At 37.5% G+C, this 24,545-nt stretch overlaps 1 long non-coding RNA gene across 1 annotated transcript; it reads right to left on the bottom strand.

Annotated features, from left to right (window-relative positions):
- Positions 1-7,688: 7,688 nt before the first annotated feature.
- Positions 7,689-24,545, bottom strand: LOC120610615 (uncharacterized). Its single transcript, XR_005654965.1, has 2 exons — positions 24,185-24,545; positions 7,689-8,179 (listed from the first exon to the last, which is right to left on the bottom strand). It is a non-coding gene; the product is annotated as an uncharacterized LOC120610615 (long non-coding RNA).

The following is a 24,545-nucleotide window of genomic DNA, read 5'->3' as shown; positions in this document are numbered from 1 at the left end:
CTCAACATCACTAGCTATTAGGGAAATGCAAATCAAAACCACCATGAGATATCATCTCACACCTGTTAGAATGGCTATAATCAACAAGAGAAGTAATAACAATTGTTGGAGAGGATGTGGAGATAAAGGAACCCTCATACACTGCTGGTGGGACTGCAAATTGGTATAGCCAATATGGACAACAGTCTGGAGTTTCCTCAAAAAACTAAGAATTGATTTACCATATGATCCAGCAATCCCTCTACTGAGTATTTACCCCCAAAGACTTCAAAACCCATATCCAAAAAGATATTTGCACACCGATCTTCATAACAGCATTATTCATGGTGGCCAGAACATGGAAGTGACCAAAGTGTCCTACGGTAGACGATTGGCTAAAGAAGCTGTGTTACATTTATACAATGGAATGTTACTCAGTCATAAGACGAGATGAAACACTGCCATTTCCGACAATATGGACAGACCCTGAGATAATCATGCCAAGCAAAATAAGCCAGACAGGAAAAGTTGAAAATCACATGATATCACTTATATGTGAGATATAAACCTAAAAGCAACAAATGAACAGGACAAACAAACAGAGACTCATGGACATAGACAATGGACTAGTGGTTACCAGAGGGTAGGGGAGAGCGGGGAGGTAGACAGGGTAAAAGAGGTCAAATATGCGGTGACAGAAAGAAATGTAACTATAAGGTGAACACACAATTTAAATATATATATGCCTTACTGTTAAAATGTTCAGCTGAGATGTATAGGTTTTTATTAACCAATGTTACCATAAAAAAATAATTAATTAATTTAAAAGAAAAGAATTACCATGTGACCTAGCAATCCCTCTTCTGGGTATTTACCCTAAATATTTGAAAACATTTATCCATAAAGATATGCACACCTGATGTTTATATCAGCATTATTCAGTGTCCAAGACATGGAAACAACCGAGTGTCTTTCAATAGATGATTGGATAAAGATATGGTACATATATACAATGCAATATTACTCAGCCATAAGATGAAAAGCTGCCATTTATGACAACATAAATGGATCTTGAGATTATCTTGCTAAGTGAAATAAGTCAGATAAAAAAGTTGAGAACCATATGATCCCACTCATGTGTGAGATATAAAACTGGAAGCAACAGACGAACAAGACAGGGACTCATGGACGCAGACAACAGTTTAGCAGTTACCAGAGGGAAGCGGGGAGGGAGGAAGTAGATTATGGTAAAGGGAGTCAAATAAATGATGACAGAAGGAAATTTAACTTTAGGCTGTGAATATACAATGCAATATACATGTGATTTGTACACTTGAATTGTACACTTGAAACCTATATAATTTTATTAACCAATGTCACCTCAATAAACATCTAAAGATGGATTTTATTCAAACCTATTGCAACAGGGGAGAGATCTCAGTGTATATCAAGTTCAACTCTGATCTGTGCAGAGGTGACTGAGTATTTTAAAGGGAGAATGAGGGAATAGGGAGGGGAAGTTAGAGGGGATTCAAGCAGAATCAAGGAGGTGAAAAATTACAAAAAGCAAATAAGTGGTTAATGTCACTGTAAGTAGGCCATCTGTGTTTGCTAAGAGGCAGTTATTGAAATTGGGCTTCTTCTCTCCCACACATACTGGGAGACAAGGGACCCTATCCTTATATTACATTTTAAAGGAATGACGTACAGGTCCTTAAGAAAGACACTCTGGAATATAAATGAATGAATGAACGAATGAATGAATGAATGAATGAATGAATGAAACAGAAGAAAGATTTATAATTGTTTGCTTTTCAAAAAATAAATGCTCTAAGACAAGGGAGGTCAGGCACCTCTCAAGTGTTGGCTGGAGCAAAGGGCAAATTCTTTTGGCAGCCTGAGCTTTTTCAGGCAGGAACTCAAGGGGGCTGAATTGTTCTAAGGATGTGACCTTAGGCTGAGAGAAGCCATGCCAGAGTTTGGTCAAGTCTCTTATTGCAGGAATTTGGATGTTCTCAGCCGTCAGAGCCATCTTCCTAAAGTAGAAATATGTCTGTTACTCTCACCTTCCAAACCTTTCGTTTATTCCCCATTTCATCTGGAAAACTACCACACTATTCAGCACAATTTATAAGGCTGTTTGTGATCTGGCTTATGCCTCGGGTAGCAAAACTGCTGCTGGAGTAAACATTCACTGTTTTGGAACTTCTTGACATCCACCCTCCCATTAGTAATCAAGTCTCAGTTTCCTGTGCGGCTTCTGGATTGTGAGCAGTCTCTGTCGGGTGATCAAGGGAAGCCTTGCATTCCTCCAGGCAGCAGCAGCCTAGTTCAGTCTGGCTCTGTCTTCTAGGGAGGAGTGACACAAAGGCTAGGCTCGCGTTAGGGCTCACTCATCTCTAGGCTGGAGGCCGACTGCGGTGACTACATCTCCGCGTTGCCTGTTTCTGTCTCTGAATCTGGCACTCCTGCCCTTTCAAGCTTTTATGAAACCTTGGCTTCTTTCTCATAAACTGTTTTCTGTTTACCTCAGAGTGGGCTTCTGCTGCTGTCACCAGAAAAGCCACCTTTCTCCTGGCCAACTTTTACCGTTCTTTGTAGCCTCAGCGTAGGTGTCGGAATTGTCATCCTGCCTTGTGCAAGAGGTAGAATTTCATCTGCCTGTACTTCATTATTTTCTTCCCCACTTCCAAGGTTTCATATGGCTAAGGAGAGAACTTGTTTTACTCACATGTAATTATTCATTCTTATAACCCTGTGTGTCCTTATTTTCAATAGTTTTGTTTTATGTTGAATTTTGTGATTATATCTACTGCAGTTACTTATGCATAAGTCCCCATACTTCATTAATTTTTATTTTTCTATTCTTTAGTTCTACATTTTGAATCTCCTCAGTCAACAGGGTACTCACAAGAAGTTTATTTTCCATGTCTTTGTCTTTGCACAAGAACACACTTTGGCTGGGAATGAAATTCTTAATTACATTTTCCCCCCTCAAAATTTTTACAAATTTTCCATTATGTTTAGGTACTCAGTATTGCAAAGAAGTCTAAGGAAAACAACTTAATGTTGGTCCCTTTTAAAGAAAGCTGCTTTTCTTCCTCCCTAATAGGATATGTGCAAGATTTTAAAAATATTCTTGAATTTTTCATTTTTTTGAAAAGACATGTTTTGTATGGGTAGTTAGAATTAATTTTGAACTTGCTTGGCCTATAATGAAGTATTTTCCCAAATATATATTTTTTTAGCATATTAAAGTTTATACTATTATATGTCCTGTATTAGTCAGGGTATAATCAAGAAAGGAAAACTAGAAGGGATATTATCTGTTTTAGGAGTTGACTATGGTAGACAGCCTTCAAAATGGCCCACCCAATGATATCTGCCTCTTTGCCTTTATGTCCAAGTGTAGAACCCTCCCACAAAGTCTTGGTTTGTGTGACCAATAGAATATAGTGGAATAATGGGTGCTTTTTAAATTGAGATATAATTTATAGACTGGTAGTTACCAGAGGTTATGGGGGAGAGGAGAGGAGAGGTAGATGGGGTAAAAAGGGGTCAAATATGTGATGACAGAAAGAAATCTAACTATGGGAGGTGGAACACGCAATGTAAATATATGCCTTACTGTTAAAATGCACAGCTGAAACTTACTAGATTTCATTAACCAATGTCACCATAAAATAAATAAATAAACTTAAAAGAAATAAATTGAGATTAACATATAACATTGTATTAGCTTTACAAATCAATTCGAGACAATGATATACACAAACATGAGTTGAGACAGAAAAACAAGTTGGTCTGTGGGCAGCTGCAGATGGCCCTGAACAGCACATGCACAGGTAGATGTATGATTGCAGGCAGGGCTCATACAGGGATTACATCATCAGGAGAGAGCCTTTAAAGTCCCAATGAGGTCATGTCTAGAAAGAGGTAGAGTTTAGCAGCATATTTTTCTGCTTCTGGTAAGGTTTTCACTCAAGTCAGCAAAGATATTTAAGTTATTTGTGGATCACAGAGCAATAGCAAAGAAGAGTCTAGCTTTAAGCTGTTAATGTCAGGCTCAAACAGGAGATGGTACCAGATCTGACCACCCCAATTATAGGCTACATTCAGAGCAAAGAGGAAAATATAGAAGAAATAATCTTAAATTCATGTGGCTTGTCAACAGTCTTGAGTCACTCCCAAGTATGCGAATTCAAGTTGACCCCAAATTTGTTAATTCAAACCAAGGTTAGATTTTACACCAAAATTATAGGATCAACCACAAAAGGATGGTAGATTTTACTAATAAAACAACAAAAAAATTGGCATCCTTATTGAAAAATAAGCTATCTTTTTAAATTACACTAGAGAAATAGCTGAAAGAAATTATTGATGTTCCAAGGGAAATTTTAAAAAATGATAGTTTTAAAATACTGTCTCTAGGGAACATAATTGCTCAAAATATCGCAGGAAAACTGGAGTGATTTGAAAAACATGTCAGTATTAATATCAAAAACAAGCAGAGGAGAAAATAAAGCAAAAGAAGAGACAGGTTAAGCTAAAAGAAGACTATTTTCTTAGGAGTAAGATTGAAACTTTATGGAACATACTAACGAGAAATCAAACTACAAATGAGATCTTACAGTCCTTTAGATATAAAAGGGAAAGGAAAATGCAATAAGGACTAACCGATATTAAAGAGGATGTTAAATTTAGGGAAGATGTTTAGTTATTGCTAGATCAAAAAGTGTGAGTCAAAAAATGTTAAATTATCTCCAAACACCTCTTTTAGACTGAATACGTTCCCCTAAAATGTGTATGTGAAGCCCCTAACCTCCAATGTGACGATATTTAGAGAGATCTTTAAAGAAGTGACTAAGGTTAAAAGAGTTTATAAGGGAGGTTCCCTAATTCATTAAGAGTGGTGTCCTTATAAGAAAAGGAAGAGACACCAGCAATTTGGGTACAGAGAAAAGGCTATGTGAGGACACAATGAGAGGACACGCCAGAGTGCTCTCTCTCTCTTTCTCTCTCCATGCGTGCACAAAGAATAGATCATATGAGCACACAGGGAGATGGAAGCCACCTACAGGCCAAGAGAAAAGTCCTCACAGCAAAATCTAGCTTAGTAGCACCTTGATCTTGCACTTGCCAGCCTCTAAAATTGTGAAAACTAAATTTCTATCATATATGCCAGTTAATCTGTGATATTTTGTTATGGTAACAGCAACAGACAACTACAAAATCTGAGAGAAAAAAAGTACACTGAAATAACACTTCTGAGAGGGCTAGGGTCCAGGAAATTATTAAAAGGTAGATTCTTAAAATTGCTGATAGAGAGTCTATATTAAAGACAGTTGATTTTCTTGCCTCCTATACCCCTCTAATCCACTCATTTCTAAGAAGCAAATCTGATTGTGTTAGTCCCTTACTCAAAACTCCACATATATAAAAAAAGCCCAAACCCCTTAGCTTGGAAGACAAGCCTTTCCAATACTTGGTTCCTATGTACCTCCCTGAATTGTCTCTTGATAAACCCCACCTCTGCATCTTGAGTTTATCAAATTGTTTGCAGGCCACGGAGCATTATAAACTTTATCCCCTGTTCCTTCTATCTGACATGTGCTTTTATCTTAATCCACATGGATCTAAATTGCAAGGCTCAACTTAAGTGTCACTTCTTCTAGGAAACTCTTAAGTCATCCAGGAAGAATCACTCATACATTCATAACACATATAACATTTTATTTTTCTTAAATATTTGCCAACTCTTATTAAACTCTAAGCCAGTATTTCTCAAAAGATGTGATATAGGGCCCTAGGAGCATTTTTGGTGGTCTCAAGATTAGGGGTTGGAGGAGGAGAGCACTGTAAACATTCAGTGGGGTGCGCCAGGGATGCTAGACACCTCACAATATGCAGTCGAAGGACCATTCCGCACATCACGTCCAACTTTCTAATGTTCTAGTGGACTTTCATGTAAGTGAAAAACTTATTTATAATTATCTGAGTTAAGATTCAAACTCTGGTTTATATATAACCAAAAGTATGATTGCATGATGTTAATATATATTGAATTCACAGAAATAAAACTACCTTATAAACTTCGGACAGAATATACTTTTATCAGAATTTTACTATATTGTTTCTGTTCCAGAAAGTCAGGCCACCAAGCGTAGCACTGTGGGTGGTATCTGAATCATCAAAACAGAACAACCGTATCACTCTTCATTTGTAGCTATAGAATCATGGTGACTCTAAGTAAATATACAAATTTCTTTTCTTAGCTCTTATTTTAAAATATCAAACATAAATTTTAAATGTGGATAAATATTCGGTTAATTATTTGAAACTGGGTTTTACAGCTTTTTGTACGAATGAACTAATGTACCTACTCTGACAGCACGTTTCTTTTTCTAATTAAGCAAAGGACCCCATCAAGAGTAAATGAATATTTTACAAAGAAACATGTTGATCAAATTAGAAAAGATACATATATATTTTTGATATTTAAAAGAATACTGAAAACTGCAACATTGTCACTGAGATGTTTGACAATGTTCTATGCAGAAGGAGATAGGGCTCATTGTTACAGAACAACATTCAAGAAAATTAATTTTATCAGCTATGTAAGACATTACTACAAAGATGACAGAAAGAAATCATATTAATTTTCTCTATTCCATTGCAACGTTGCTTTAAATAGGTTACAAAAATTGAAATCAACTGCATAATGTGCATATATCTTTATTACAAGTAGATGAAAATATTCTTTATAACGAAGAAGCTTTAACACTTGCACATGTTAAGGTTGCAAGGACAGAAAAAGTTGTAGAGAAAATGTTATTTTCAAAACCACTGACAATGAATACAAAAGATAGAGCATCAGTAATGTTAGTTCAGTTTAGAGCCAATTTTAAAAAGAAGCCTCAAATGTTTTTAAAAAGTCATTTCATTATTCATCAGCAATACATAATTACTAAGTGTCACACAGAAAAAGAGCACAGATCAATGAGTGTTTAAAAAATAATCCTTTAAATGATAGATAACCAAGAATCTATCAAATGTCAATAAAGAATTTGAATGCCTTGTCCAAGTAAGATAGGAATTTTTTTAAAGCTTTGGCTCACATTAAAGACTTTGTGGAATTTTTGAAGTGATCAATGAAAAAATAAATATCAAATTTGAAATATCACAAAACAATGAAGTATATCTTTCAAGCTATATGTGATAAGTCCTCTTTATAAAATTTATAATTATTTAAATTTATATTTGGTATATTAATATGTATGTTTTTAAATATACAGAAAAATTAAGAGTAGGATAATAAATATCCATATACCCACTACCTAGATTCGACTTATAAGTAGTTTGCCATATTGCTTCTTGTATATATGTATTGTTTGGCTAAAATATTTCAAAGTAAAATGTAGATATGTGACTTCACTTCTAAATTCTCAGGCATATATCTCCTAAATATAAGGACATGCTCTTACATAATCTCATCATTATTATATCTAAAAAATCCAAAATTATCTAATGTCATTTAATACTCCATTTTGAAATGTCTTCAGTTGTCTCCAAAATACCCTTTGTGATCGTGCTTTCTTCTTTTTGACTGATCAAGGTTCACACTTTGCATTTGTTTTACACCTCTTCAGTGTTTGTTACCAGCGCAGGGATCCTTGCCCCTCTCTCGGGATACGGAACAAGACAGTGGGTGAAGTTTTGCCGAGAGCAAGCTTTATTAAGGTGACAGTGTGATGCACCAAGGGAACACACTCTGGAGTAGAATGGATGTGGCTCCCAGAGGTTTAGAGGCACAGCAGTTTTATGGGCTCTTGGAGTTAGGGGCCACCCCATCCTCTTTCCTTTTTCTCTCCTCAAACTATGTTCAGGTACGTCCTTCTCTGTGCCTGCGCAGTGTACTTCAGGCATCACATGTCTCATTCGCATCTTAAATCTCCACCTGGGGTGCGTTTTTTACTACAACAATGAGGAAAAGTTAACTGCAGGACAGCTCTTTTTAACTAATGGACAGGTGTCACTTTAGGGACTTTCTCTGCGCCTGCTCATCTCTTCTGAGATTATGGTCCTGTTCGCTCATTGTCTCTTATTGGCGAAGGGATGTAGCTGAAGGCGGTTTCCCCTGCTGCAGGTTCCGGCTGCATGACTGCGGACTACATCTTTTGATGTAGAAAATTTCTTGACCCTTAAAATATATATATATGTTTTTAATGACATTGACTTTTTTCCTCTGAGCCCCTTGTCTTTTCTGCATGTTTCTGATGTGTCCTGGTGTGGTTTAATTTTTTTCTCCCTCTCTACTCTAGAAACAGAAAATTTATTCTATAGGCTTAATTAGATTTGGGTTGAAAATTTGGGGCAGAATATATTACGTACGATGCTTATACTTTATGTTCCCTCACGCAGGAGGGAGAAGAGGTCCGAGTCTCCCCTACTACTAATCCTATCACGTGGGTATGTGGGGGCGAGGCGGTCAGATCTCACCTTCATAGTGGTGAATTTATAGAATAAATGTGGTCCTTTTTAAACTAGAAAAGGGATCAATCTCATACTGAAAGGAATTATCATTGTTTTTCAACAAATTGAATATGTAAAATAACCTTGATCCCTGGATATTTTTATTATTTTCTGCTTTGTAGCATAATCTATCTAACATGAAGACGGATTAAAAGATACTGACAGAAATATATTGCTCTCATTTGGATGCTGTGATGATTAGACTTAAATATCAGTGAACTTTTACAATACCATATTGGGTGGTTTTAAACAAATGTGGAATATTTTAGCCAGTATTTTCAAGAAAAATTAATTGATCTTCAAGAGGATTTTGAGGACAAAGTATGATTTAACCAGTCTAATTAAAAAGGTTTGGGATCCAGCTAAAACTTTCATATCCACTTGTTTGAAAAGAAGTTATGGCAGCATTTCTTACTCTATATAGTCGAGAGAGTTTCAGCCAGTGGGCTTGCTACAAAATGATGAAAACCAATTGCAAACATGTGACAGGACATTTTAAATTAACTTTAATAGGCTTAATACAAAATATTTAAATTATATATATAAGACAGAAACAGAGAGAGAGAGAGAGTCATATATCTCAATGAATGTCAATGAAAGATAGTTTGTTGGGTCTAATAGGATATGATGGTTAATTTTATGTATCAACTTGACTGGGCTAAGGGATGCCGGGATAGCTGGAAAAACATTATTTCTCAGTATGTCTGTAAGAGAGGAAAGGAAGCATCTGAAAAATGCAAAGGAAAGGGCTTGCAGAAATGACCCACTCAGCGGGTTAAAGTCCGTTCCTGACTGCCCTCTCCCCCACCCCCAGGACTCTCCAGCTAACATGTTTTCCCATAGCTACCTCCCCCACCTCAAGGACTTTCCAGCTCACATCTGTTGATTCATGGCTTGCCAACCAACTAATGTCCTTCCTTATCTCTGTAGCTATGTAGGAATAACAAGACTGTATAAAACTGTCTGTTATGTTACAATTGGGACTCAGTCTTCGGATAGGAATTGGCTGAGCAGGTGCCGGCATCAATAAGTGCTACTTCCTACTTATAGCTTTGGTGTCCCGTCTCTCTGTTCGTAAATCCTATGACAGTGCTGATAATGCCAAGGTCGCGGGTTCTACAAGACAAACAATCTGCAAGACCAGTGGTCTGGAAATTCCTCCCCCCTTGCAGCTCCCCACCCAAAGCACCCCCTCCCCATCCTGAGTCATGAGGCACACATGAAACCTCAGACAAAGGAGTCACGCGCCCCTTGCATGGACACTGCAGAGCTATTTAAATTGTAATAAATCTAACCCAAAAGAGTTCGTGCTTTGGTGCTCTTAACCCCACACACTCCACCAGCAATAAATTCTCCTTCCTCTAATAAAGTTGTCTGAGCGTTCAATTTCCTCTATCAGGTGTCACTTCCTGCAACATCTGTGAGGCTGTTTCTAGAAGAGATTAGCATTTGAATCTAAAGATGATCAGCCTTACCAATGTGGGTGGGCATCATCCATCCTTTGAGGGCTTGAATAGAACAAAAAAGCAGAGGAAGGATGATTTGTTTTCTCTGTTGAGCTGGGACATCCATCTTTTGCTGTTCTAGGACATGGTGCTCCTAGTTGTCCAGTCTTGGACTTGAACTAAATTGCACCACCAGCTTTCCTGGGTGCCTGGCCTGCAGATCATGGAGCTTCTCAGCCTCTAGAACTGCGTGAGCCAATTTCTATAACAAAGCACCTCCCCCTCTCATATATTTATTTATTTATTTATCCTGTTGTTTCTGTTTCTCTGGAGAATCCTGACTAATACACAGGATCGAGGACCCCTACTGTAAGCTACTTAAAGGACAATATCTTATTTATCTTGGTATTTCCAGGTCCGACAGCACTGTGTAAATAATAGAAGCTCATCAAATGTTTGTTGAAAGAATGAATGATTAATATGCTAAGTGAAATAAAAGCAGCCACAAAAGGTCACATATTGTATGATAACATTTAATAAAATAGCCAGAATATGAAATCACTAGAAACAGAAAGTGGATTAGTGGTTGCTTAGGGCTAGAGGAGAAAAGAAGGGGAGAAAGTATGGAGAGTGAGTGCTAATAGGTACAAGGTTTCTTTTTGAGTTGATAAAACTTATATAAAATTACATTATTGTGATGATTGCACACTGTAAATACTAAAAAGAAGTTGAATTGTACACTTAAAATGAGTGGACTTTAAGGTATGTAAATTTTATGCCAACAAAGTTTTTTTTAAAAAAGCTTCTTGGTTGAATAAATCTTAAAACCTGTAGCCCCCATCTTTGACAAATCATCTAGAACTTTAACAAAAGTTTGACCAATTATGATCTTATATTTCTATTTGAAATTCTAAGTATTCTCAGAATATCAGATATACAAATACATTTTATATTCAAAATATAAATTACTATTTTATTTTATTTAACCATTCCTAACAAACTTTATTCAATGCACTAACTCAGCAACATGGTGTAAATTCAAGAGATGAGAAATATGTGCTCTTTTCCTCCTATATCTGTAACTTATATTAAGCTCAATTAAACAAGATTATACTGAAGAAGCAAGGAATAACTTGTCTAAGGTGCCTTGTTGGTAGAGCTCCATGTTACAGCCAACTGGATGAAAAATAAACTTGATCAGTTACAAGGATTGGATGCTGGCCCTTGATCTCACCTGTGGAGGAGCTGGTGCTTCCCTAGATAAGCTGAGGAATTTTTGATGTGGTCAATGAAAAAATAAGTGCCAAATTTGAAATATCGTAAAACAATGAGGTATATCTTTCAAGAAAAATGTGAAAAATCCTTCCTTGTATTCGATTTATAATTACTTTAATTTCTATTTGGTATATTAATATGTACATTTTTAAATATACAGAAAAATTAAAGAACTAAGACAATAAACACCCATATCCCCACTACCTAGATTCAACAATTATAAGTAATTTGCCATAACCGCTTCCTACATGTATGTATATTTTGGCAGAGTAGGGCTGGAGCCAAGGTTCTGCTGAGTCACACTACTGTTATGTCTTAGTTCCTTACCATGTCGGGGGAGGTGCTTTCCTGTGCTTGCAATTAAAAGCCCAACAGTCCTGTCAGCACTGAGCTGATAGAGAAGGAAAGGTTTTGATGGTGAGAAGCCCAGTTGGAAAAATGCACAAAGGCTTGTAGGGGTGGAGTGTGGGTTCCAGGCCTGGCTGGTCCCAGGTCTGGCTGTGATCCAGGCTTGCAGCTAGGAATAGGACCCCAGATTTAGAATGTTACATTAGTGTAGTTGGTTGCCTGTGCCTAAAATATGTAAACATAATTCAGCTTATTGTAACACGCGTGTGTGGCAGAATGCTACTATTATACTCTAATGTATGTGTAGAGCCCATGCAGTTCCCTGGGGAGCATAAGGGGAGCACAAAAGAAGAAGAGCAGAAGCAGAAGCACGCTCCCCGCAATAGAACTGCACTCCCCTCAATAGAAGTGCGCTCCCCGCAACAAAGTGGTGCCTGCCATTTCACTCTCATGTCAGCCCCTCGTGCGTTCTTTCAACTGGGTGTCTCAACACCTAAACCTTCCCTTCTCGATCAGCTCGGTACTGACAAGTCCAAAAGCCTCAGTTGGATCCCTCTCCCAGCTGACATCTGACTCTGCCAGAGCCTGCGAGCTGCCTTAGAAGGAAGGGCATTTACACACCTACCACTGCCCTCTCTGCTTAGCTTAACACTGTTCCAGAGGCTTGGTATCTTTCCAGCTTGGTCCTTTGCCCTATTGGCATACCATAAGTATATCCTTACTCATTCCAAATAAAGAGACTACTAGAATAGAAAAACTTTAAAACATTATTTGATTTGTCATATTTAGTTACTTTATTAAAGAAAGAAAAATACAAAACAGCTTTTTATCGTATTGAGAAAATATACATGTATGAATATGTATACCGTGTTAAAAACCACCATGGAGTTATTGCCCAACTATAAACTACTTGACGATTCCTGGTTTGTTTTTTTTTTCCTTTTGGAAAATTTAAGGATTTCTATTATTGATTCTTAGTTAAAAAACCTAGCACCTTGATTTAATTCTTCTGCTGAATTTCAGTAGCACTTAAAGTTATAATCTCAATTAAAAAATATTTTTGTTATTCTTCCAGAAGTGATAGCCCTGAATTTAGTATATTCTTTTTCCTCTTGTCTATTCTCTGTATATATGAGATAATAGTTTCTAAGAAGTAGTAGTGAATATCCACAATATAGATGATGTGAAAACCCATGTGTTTTTCACCCTTATTTGTAAAAGTCCTTCCAACAACAATCTTCCTTGCTTTTTAGCTTTATTTGAATGACTTCTTGATTGATTTAATATGTTTTTAAGAAAGTCCTGTTCCTTGGGTTTAGAGAGCCTTCATGAGACAAAAGCTGACGTTACCCCTCACGAGGGGAGTCAAATAGTCCTATGGAATAATTAGACTTTCACTGACCCTGATCAGCACGAACTCTTGCCCAAAAGTCAACCAGGCTCAGACTAGCAAACTTAAAATAACCTCATTTAGAAGCAGGTCAAACATCTTTGTTTGGTAGAGAGCTACTCTTCCACCATCTAAGGAGTTGTTCACTAAAGTTCTAGATATGAATTAAGTATATGTCAATCTGTAAGTTGTCCATAAAGCACTAGAGATTTTGTTCTAGAAAAAATGGGCTACTGTCATCTGTTTGTGGCATTCTGAGCACTTTAAAGGACAAAGTCAGCCAGTAAGATGGGCTAAGGCACATGTAAGGAGTCACTGGGCATCAAAGAGCCTCTCACGGTCTGTCAGGACTCTTGGAATAATTCTAGCCACATGACTGACCACATGCAAACCTTAGAGCCATTCCCATGCAAAACAGGCGGCTAACTGCACACACCAAAGCAGTGAGACTCAGGGTGCCAAAATTCCCTTAAAGAAGAAAAACAAAGGTTGTAGGGGACGGCTACCAATCATTGGTTTGCTCCATAAGCCACAGAAGTAATGATGGTGACTGTTATTTTGCCCAAAGTATTTTAAAAAGACTAGTGGAAAAAGAGGAAAGGGTCATTATGCAACACAAGCAGCATCTTGACTATATTCTGAGATGACCCAGATCATCAACAATGGTGAACAAATATTTAAATATAGTTTCTCAAATTTAGTCATTTAGCAGCCATCCATCATCCCCAAATATTCTGGTGCTGCTTAGCTGTCATCTTAGCTGCTTAGCTGTCCTCTGTCATCTCTGTCCTTACTCCCCCACCAGGAAGCTCTGACATTTGCCTGGCTTGGAAACTGACTCTACACATTTTCAAAAGAATACAAGTTTGGTTTCCAATGCCTGATTTTTCACAGCAAATCATAATTTTGAAGACGGACTCTTTGGTCCCCAGGATAAAGGGGTTTCCCATACCTCACAAGAACAAGTGAGCTGTATTTAGACTGCAGGCAGGTCCCCAGATACCATGGAGTCAGTGTCCATTAATTTGTCTTAGGTGTTGCAGGACCATTTCCTTTCAGATGCTAGATGAATTCCAGGAGTCTCTCTTTATGCATTTCTTTCAATAGCTTGATTCTACACTGCTCTGATTTCCAGAGTAATGATTATGGCATGTTGCATTCTTTCCAAGTCATCATTTGTTTGTTCCCAGCTGCCTGACATAATTCTTTAATTAATTTTTAATCACTTTTGTCTATACAAGATCATCCTCTAGTGCTCAGATCTCCAGGGAGCATTCACAATATTGTATTTCAAGCTTTCCTTTGGTCATGTCTACCTCCATGTGGAGTACATTATTTTCAGTTGGGAGGTCCCTATTCCCAATTTAATTTGTTCTATCTGTGTCTCCAATCCACCTCCATACTCAGCTTTCCTCTCAGAAACCTCATATTCATTGCCCTCTACATATATGTCATAGCAGATGTTCCTAAAAGGTAGTGTTTAAAAGAGATGAAGGCCCTCTTCCTAAAGTCCATCAATATGTAACTAATGAAGAAATTTGTCTCCTTGTGGTGTGGTTTCCAGGCTCAGCAGCTAAGAACTCTCTGGTGGCAATGAAGAGCCTACAATATTTTTATTATATTTTAATTTCATCCAAATTCAGTATTTTCCCAAACTATTACCTCCCTCCTTTAGTGCATATCACAAAGTGCTGTCTGCACAGATCCGATGATCACAGTGATAGTGACATTGGAAATGTGGTGGTGGTGGTGAATGGTACACAAACTGGAATGATGGGGGTATAGCTTGGAAATCAGGGTACCTCAGCATTAGAGCCCTCTTGCATGAAAAATGCCAGGCACGAGTGAGAAAATAACAGTAGATCATGAAAAATGTGTATATGTATATATGGACAATCTAAGTAGCACAAGCTATGACTTCCAAAATTACAGCAATATTTACTTCTCTTCCTATTGTCGCACAGTTCCCAGCAAGCCCCAAGGATAAGAACAACAGATGATAAGTGCCCACACTAAAGTGCCAGGTACCAGGACACCAGTATGGTTCCAGACTGGTTCCGTAACCTGAAACCCAACCCCAACCATCAGCCCCCATCTTCATCTAAGAGATGTTGAGGGTGACAAAATTAGGAAAGATGGAGAAGATTTCTTTGAAGGGAGTTGCAGGCAAATTGTGCATTTCCCTTCTTGCATATTTCAAGATAAATGTGGTGAGCTTAGAAAGAACATTTCAGAGAAACTGCACTAGAGTTCAGGGGAGAACAGGGATTGTTACCTGAATCTTCCTTAGATAAAGTCTAAAGGCAAGAGACTGGCTGAAGCTCTCTTGCTTACAGGGTGAAAAGGTAGGAGCAACAAGAGCCAGCTCCTCTTCTATCCCTGATGGGCTTGAAAGGACTTTGTCCAAGAGGACCGTGAGCTGCATTATGGTGATCCACAAGAATATATTAAGTAAAGGATATCTCCAAAGTCAGGGGAACAGAATTCATTGAAGACCCACCAGAAAGAAAGTCATCTTAGGGCATCTGTCACATGAAGGACCCTAGTAGCAAATTACAATAACATCCACTCTGTAAGGTTTTGTTCTTCTACTTTAGCTCCCTTAATCCCTGTGCCTGACTTTGGAGTGGTTGGAAATAGCAATAACAAGTAGAGGAGAAAGTGGAGGGCAAAAAAATGAAGAAACCGAGCATGCTCCCTGCCCATCATCCCCGTCAACTTTCAAACTTGTGTCAAGCCTGAGTCAGAGAGGAGGAGAGAAACTTTAAAGTAGATGAAAAAGAATGAAGTTTAGATATACTTTCCTAGACCTTTTTAAAGTCTGAAAATGAGACTACTATTAAACTATGAAAGTGAATAGAAAAACTATGGGGTTCTTCCTAAAATATTATGAGAAAGAAAAAGTAGATACATCAGATTTGAAGACAGTGTTAGGAAGAAATATGTTATTTTCTAAACCTTACCAATTCACTCCTTTTAACAAATTGCTTACCCTGCTCTTATTCCTAATTGAGCACTTACTAAGCACCAGCATATTATCTCATTTAATACTAACAGCATATCTGTGAGATAGGCCACTTCTCTCAGTCTCCTGCTAATTTAAAAATAGTAATCTTTTGGAGCTTATTTAAAAGAAACTTTAAAGAGATTTTTATAAAGAAAAAGAGAAAAGGTAAAGATGAGCTCCAATGACGGTGAGTCAGCCCGACTATGTTTTCAATATGCTTATGTAATGAGTAATTCTTCATGTACAGTAATTCCAAACCACAGTCCTCCTACACTTAGGAGGACTCAATAAAATATTTCCTCTGTAAGAGGCAGTGGAATCACAAGCCTCCAGTTCACCCCTCATCTGTATAAAGTACTTACAACCAGATGTGGATTTATGCACAAACAATGACATGTAAGCTCTAGGGCCCTTCTTTTTCACAGGCCTGTCCAAGGCTGGAAGGGGGCCAGCAATATGTTCACATGGGCACATGCTTTTGTGAAATTTGCAGAAGAAGGCAACTTAACCTTAAATGACTAAGATCCCCATATCTTTCCACTTGGACTTCCCTTTTCCCACATTTCCTCTCATGTTGGGTAGTGTTGAAGAGTCCCTGGGCATTTGGGGATCCAGTTAGGGGGAAGTCAAGTTGTGACACAGTTAGTTTGGGTTTAGTGGGATATATTTATATGGTTCACAATAAAGAGATTGCTAACTGACTCTCTTACTCCACCTGCTTTCAGCAATGGTTCTCAGGAATGTCCCTATTGCTTTCTATGCTGGCTAACTGGGCATTATGACAAGAAAGCATAGGACCAGAGGTCAGATCACAGTGTGATTGTGTCCTATGGTTCCTGACATGAGATAATGGAGGAGAAAAGGGGTTTGAAATGTATGGAGCCAGAAACCAACCTATGGGAAACTATTCAAGGCATCAAATGTGTAAAATTATAAGTACAAGATTTGGTTCTCATCCATACCTAGTCAGATAGAAGTCCTCTCCTGTTAGGAATATGGCATATACAATTATAAATGTATCATGTTTATTTTTTTTGATGGAAATTGTGCAAAATATACCAGAATGCTTGTGTTTTTAGGCACAAACATAACAATACTTCGAACAGTAAGGTATATCTGCAAGTGAAGTGCATATTTTATATATCATATGATGTGCACCTTTCCCTCGTTCCCTACTGTATATATGTCCTTTGAAATCCCTTCAGATTCCCTTGATGAAGCTGTCATGCTAAGACTGGTTCTAAAATACAGCTTAAGGCCACTGGTTTGCTCAGACTGAGGTGGTTGAAAACAAACATTACTTCATACATAATGCTACCAGAATTATTCTCTACTCTCTCATTAGAAACCTTTTTTTTTTTTTTGTCTAAAAATTATTTACTAGAGTAGACCTTTGATAAAATAACCTACTCATACTTTTATAGATCTCCTATCTCTGGAAAAATTAATGTTGCTATAAATCAATAGGGTGTAACGCATCATTTCAGCTAATCTTAAAACAAAACATCCTAATTACAAAAACAATTTAAATAATTTAAACTAAGTCATGAAGCCTCCAGGAACCTTCTATGTCCTTCTTGTGAGGCAAGACAGTTGGCCTAGGATTTGGGACGTTCCCCGTCTCCTCAAGGATACTGCTCCTGAGTCTTTCCCTTGTCCTTTGTTCAGCTTTGGCTAATCATAATATCATCTGCATTGCAAGTACCACGTCTCCAGGCCCTGCTCCCTGAGGAAAACAAAGCCTATAATCCAGACAATTCTGTGTGACTCAGTTCTCTGAGTTTGCTCGCACTTCCCTCTAGAGTGTGTACTTTTGCATTAATAAAATTTGCACTTTCTTGCTTGCTGTTTGTCTTGTCCTTGGATTCTTTCTCACAGCATAAGACAAGAGCCTGGTCACAAGAGCTCTGGATCATGGTTCTTTTTTGGACTTCCGACCCATATTGCTCTCCAGCATCGCCTGTCTCCTCTCAAAGGATGAGAAGGTAACTTGTTTCTTGGCAGAACCAGACTATTACTACCATAGCAAACAGATCCAGGCGTCAGCTCTGTGCTCATGTGAGTCAAATCCTGCTTCTCGTTGTTCTTCCAGTCACACTGCTTGTCTGGAACCGAACTTATCTGAGTTACTTAAAAATGTTTTTTAAGTCCCTCTGCTTATGTTCAAATGAAGATTAAGCTTGGTAATGAGAGTAACTGATAATATCACAACTGTTATTAATATGTGTCATGTGGTGATGAAAGAACTCTCCTTGTAAAGGAACCACAGGTGGTCACTCTTGTGGGTATTTTCCTGTTATTCTGCATTTTATTAACATATGAGCAATACATTCTGTGACATTTGTGTTAGCCTATATTCAGAATGATTTAGAGTATGAAAGACCAAAAACATAGGCACTCAAGCTCTGACTAGAGTCAAAACATTAGGCACTAATATCTGGGAATATTTTGTCCTCTGATATGTCCACTGATAACATAAATATAAAGGTGTTAAGTAGCAACATCTCTTTGAAATCCTCTTTCAAAAAATGTTTTCTCTTGGCTCTTCTAAACTAATCCAAATAATATATCTAACAATCTTAAAACAATCTGTTTTGCTACAGTCTCATATTACCTATGAACTGATAAGTGCAAGAAATATATATATATATGGGCTCATAAATAAACTCTGTTAATTTTTATTTTCTTAATATGCCTTTTACTTTTCTGGAGGTAAAGAATAAATTATTTTTGAAAATAAACTTTGATTAAATAAAATACTAATATAGAATATGCATAATATAAATTATCATGAATAAATTTATTATATCAGAACCAGGGTACTCACTGGGAAGAAAAAAAATACTAATGTGGAATGGGGGAGGCAAGGGAGACACCCAAGGGGTCTCAAACTGGAGTTATAAGTAATCAGTATGAACTCATGATTAGATAGATAGATAAAAGATGATATAGATAGAAAGATAGATAGATAGATGATAGATGGATGATAGATAAGTGGATAGATGATAGACAGATAATTGGTAGATATAGATAGATATGCATATATAGATAGATATAGATATATTTTTTCCTTTGTCCCTATCTAAGTGCCTAGCAGCAGTGAGCATGTCTAGCACCCAGATTTTGGTTTCTAGATATATTTTCCCACTAAAAAGAACCAAAAATTCTTAAAGAAATGAGAAAAGGGTGAATCCAGGACTGGGACTGGGAAAGTATGAGTGTGGAATATCTTCTTGGGCCAGAAAGTAAGAAAGTACTCAAAAGGACACAGGAGCCAGCTTAAAAGATGACTACCAGCCATATCTAGAATAATTTGAGCAGCAACATCAATACTGTAAGTAATGGATTATAATCCATTAAGTACAATAGAAATCCATGAGTCCATACTGATAATAAATAAATTTGATATATATATGTGTATGTATATTATACACACACACACACACACACACACACACGCACGCACGCACACATTCATTCAGGCAAGAATCATCAGTAATTGATCAATATTACATATTTATAATATATAGTGTAGTTAGGTACTCTATTTTCTTCTGAAATAATAAAAGAAAATCCAAGACCTAATTTATTTCTATACAAGTTTTCTTAGATATAAACCAGGGTTATAATTGATTTTAATTAAGAGCACTCTACTATGCTTTATCACAATAATAAAGTTCTGTTTTGCTGAGAATTCGTAGTGTGAACAAGTTTCATAATTTGAAAGAAAGGCTAGGATGATTTAAAAAGAAAATTAAAAAGGTTCCTTTTCTCAATGCTGACACACAGCATATTGTACTTCTCAGAGAAGCAAAATACTATTGTCTGAAAGTGAGAAAGAAATTAAAAATAAAATAGAGAAGGGGAAATATTCTACAGAGTCTGAAGTCTAGGAAAAAGGTATGGACCTCTGGTTCTAGGCCTAAAATAATTGTATTTGAATTATAATCACACACAAAAAAGTTAACCATACACAATTTTCTTTAGCAAAGGCAGAAGTCCAAGTCAGAGTTAAATTACATTAACATTGAGAAAGGAGAATTAAAGCAGTAGTTTAGGAGTCCATTGGTCTCCATGGCCTACATCCCCTATTAAGGGAATCGTAGGTCATAGCTCCATGCAATCATGTTCTATATGAAGGGATTCCACCTGCAACCACAGACAGGCTCAGAAATGGGCATCTTGCCCTAAATATGATATAGACCGTTCATCAGTCATCTTGGGAATCTGAATTGGGAACCCTGGAGAAATGCAACCAGTGAGGAGTGGAAATTGAAACCAAAAGATCCTAAGGAATTGCAGAACTCGAAACTCATTAATGACCACTATATCATTCAAAGTCCAAGCAGGAAACAGAAGACACACATGGTTCAATGGAAGAGACTTTAATCAAGGCCTATTTGTAGAAGTGCAGGCAAGGTTAAGAGAATAAACAAGGGATGGTAAGGCCACACAGAGTAGTAGCAAAAGCCATTACTACCCTTGCCTTGAAGGGACAAGAGGCAGAAAGAGTGTTACTGGAGCTCAGCAAGGCCTAGAAATGCAGACAGTCCCACAGCGGGAGCTGTAGCCTTGGAGAGATGAGAAGTGGAGTGAAAGATAAGGAAGAAACACCCTAACTTCCTACTCTCCTCTTGTCCTCTGGTGACTCACTCATTAGCCAAACCCGAAGGGAAGCCAGCCATTATGGGAGTCCTGATATCGGTCAGCCCCCACAGCATAGAAAAGAGCAGAGGAAAGTGCGTGCATCTGGAAACCAAACAGACCAATCAGAAAGGCACATGCAGATCAAAGTCATGAAGGATGTGAAGAACACTGATAGAAAGAGGAAAACTGTCCTGAGAGAAGCAAATGATTTGAGAGTAAGGTGGAGAGAGTAGCAGGCCCTACTGCTGCCTTGATTCTGATGCCTATTCTGGTTCAAGTTCCATCCACTCACTTCACTGCAATATCCCAACCCACCCCGCAGAGCTTCAGTCCCTTTAATTGGCCTCTCTTCCTTGCAACCATAAAAGCTCATGTAAACCAAACATGATCAAAAGAAAACATGCACTTCATCTCACTGTTTCCCATTTAAAGGGACTTTTTTGATAACAAATAAGCATCATTTTCAAAAGACAGATGAAGGAATGTGCATGTTTATAGGGAAGTAGTAAAGAGATAAGCAGAAGAGATAAGAAAGCCCACCCAGAATTTACACAATGCCTTTTCTTAGCAGTAAGTCTTCAAAGAAGATTCAAATGAATGGAATCGACATGAAATAATAACAACAGTAATAATGCTAAAAATTTTCTTCGACTATAATTTGAGTTTCTATCACTTAAAAAATATCATATATTCAAAATCTTACTGGTTGGTGACAAATACACTATGTTATAAATCCCTGAGCTAGAGTATCTGTTTGTATATATAAATCGACTAGATTACATTTTAGCTATAACAGGTAATTCATTGATTCTCAATCCTGATTACATATTAGAATTATCTGGACATCTTTTTAAAAATATGCATGCCTAGCCCCACACCAAACTAAATGAATTGAAATCCCAAGGGGCGAGCGCGGTAAAAGGTCATTACAGTATATTATATTCTAAACTTAAGAAAGCGCTTATAGATTGTTTAGACCAACTTGATCATTCTATAATTGATAAACTAAGGCCCAGAGAGTCCTGGTCCTCACCTAGTCAGTCGTACTGACACTAAAGGACAAAGCCAGGCCTAGAACCCAAAAGTCCTGTGTCCATCCGGGCTCTTTTCACCCTGATTCACTTATTTGTTAATATATTTATTCAGGAAATAGTCTGTGGACCCATTACATGTTAAGCACTAGATAATAACACCTGTTGCCATTATAGAAGATTGTTGGAAAGAATTCAAATGTCTATCAACTGGTGAATAAATAAACAATACAGTGAAATACTATTCAGGAATAAAAAAAGAGCAAACTACTAATACAATCAACAAAGTGGATGAATCTCAAAAACATAATGCCAAGGAGAAGAAACCAGGTGCCAAAGACAACATATTGTATGATTACATTTACATGAAATGTTCAGAAAAGGCAAACCTGCAATGACAGAAAGTCAGTTAGTGGCTCCTTGGGGCTAGGAAAAAAAGCAGGGATTGACAGAGAATGGACAGGAAGGTCTTTTGCAGGGTGATGGAAATGTTCTAAAACTGCATTGTGGTAATAGTTGTACAACTCTATAAATTTACTAAAAATCATTATGTTGTACACTTTCTATGCATAAATTTTGTGGTATGTAAATTGTAGCTCAATAAAACTTTTAAAAAACCCCTACTGTAATTTATTGAACACCTAGCACAACAAGAATTTGTGCTAGGATTTAAACAGTACTGTCCTTAGCAGTATGCCAGTAAATTTTTAAAAAACAGAATATTCAGTACATGATTTATAAATAATGATAAAATATACATGACTCTATTGTAAATTCCATACACTCATGCTTCAGTGTGACTTGCTGTTTATTGGAAAATCAGTCATGAGTTTTTATAATTATTTCACCAACAATAGTGTCACAAATTCAAACTGTAAATAAATCCTTGATATCTATCCAATTCAGCAAAGAATTTGCTTATAATATTGAAAAAGTATAATTCCAACATGAATTTTGGCTGATATTTTTGCTTACATGGAGTAAGACAAAAAGAAACAATGAAGATTTATGCCAGAACTTCACTTGTTCTTCAATGACATAAGCAATGTCTTTGTTGAAATTGTGAGAGTTTTTAAATACTGAGAGAATATTTCTTCAATTTTGGGGGCCTATTGACAATGTGACAGCCACAGACATGAAACATTTTAAGTTTAATCTTCATTAACAACTTTACTATTACTTTCTTAAATCTGGAAACAATCAACAATAAGTAAAGCCCTGCTTTGTAGCATTTGACAATTTCTGTGGTGTAACCATATCCACCAAGGTGACATCACTGAATGTAGAGTTGGGAAGAGATGTGCAGTATCACACCACTGAATAATATTTCCAAATATAGATACAATAGGCATAATCTTATAAGAATAGCTAATAGTGAAATAATAAAACAATTAGAAAGTTATAAGTTTTGGATGTGGTTCCATAGTGTAGCAGTTAGCACGTCTGCTTTACACACAGAAGGTCCTGGGTTCATGCTTCAGTGGAACCATGATCCATGGTCTACTGCCATGCTACCCTGATCAAGCTGGATGTCTGATCTCAGAAGCTAAGCAGGGTTGGGCCTAGTTAGTACTTGGGTGGGGGAGACCACCTAGGAAGACCAGGTGCTGTAGGCATAAATAATAAGAAGAAGAAGATGAAAGAAGAAGAAGAAGAAGAAAGTTATAAGTTTTGTTTTTTAACCTGTTTTTAATATAACTAAAATGTTAGTTTATGTAATTTAATTTTTAATAATAGCAATGTTTAACTTCTAGCTCATTAAATTCCTAAAATTTTAACAACTGGCTGTCAACACCCAACTCTAGCACACCACTGTCTGCCTGTTTTGCCAATGATAGAACTGAAGCTCAGAGACGCTGTCACTAACTAGCCCGGACACGCAGGACAGGGCCACCCACGCCGTCTGCCTAATTCCAAATCTCCCTCCCACTGTGCCTCTCCTTAAAATGTAGCTAAATAGGAGGTGAACACAGGATGCAATATATGTGCCTTACTGTTGAATTGTATACCTGAAACACTGGATTTTATTAACCAATATCACCATTTTAAAAAAATTAATTAAAAAAATAAAATGTAGCTAAGGATCTATCCACACATCAACATCCAAAAACCATAATATGAATGGATGTATCATTTGTTGGATAGCCACTGCTTTCCTTTCCAAGAAATGAAATGGGAAACCTGACTAGAAGAGGAAGGAATAAACGGGAGAATGTCTACTTGACAGTTGTGCTGGCAGGACCTGTTCCCTCCTGGGCTTTAGCACCTCAAGATTTAGCAAGCAGCAATTACACAACTGGTAAAAAGGATAGGTCATTCATTGTTTTTTAAACTTTTGTCAATGTTCCTCTTCACACATTTTCACTATATTTAATGAAAATGTTATTTAAGATTTACTTTAGAGGTCATAGTATTAAAAATCAAATAAATAAATTTCCAAGAGAGAACACATTTACTAAGAGTAAATCATTTAGTTCTCAACACAAATGCAACTTGGCCCCGGGTCCCGCCCACTTCCTCCCCACTATACCATTTTCAAAGAGGCCGTGCCTGCCTTCGCTGACTGCTATCTAGCGGTGCCAGGTTGTGACACTACCACATACCAGCTTCGCGTCTCCCATTTCAAGCGGTTTGCGGCAAAAATTATAATCAGCGTCCAAAGGCCACAAGTCATAAGGTCGCTCAGGAGCAATCTTAATTTACACTGTGGAGTTCTAGTACAAAAGTGCTTTGAAACAGCTTAGACGTGGCGGGTGCCAAGGGCACACGGCACCCAGGCAGCACCGCCTCCAGCCGCAGGCCGCCGCGGCCCGGCCCGCACTTGCGCACTCAGGACCACGGGTGGGCGCCCGGCCCCGCCCCTCGGAGGCGCCCGGCTCCCTGACGAGAAC

Source organism: Pteropus medius, unplaced genomic scaffold (genome assembly GCF_902729225.1).
Source record: "Pteropus medius unplaced genomic scaffold, Ma_sr-lr_union100, whole genome shotgun sequence".
Taxonomy (NCBI): domain Eukaryota; kingdom Metazoa; phylum Chordata; class Mammalia; order Chiroptera; family Pteropodidae; genus Pteropus; species Pteropus medius.
The sequence above is the reverse complement of the archived record's forward strand: the minus strand, read 5'-3'. Positions and strand labels throughout refer to the sequence as shown.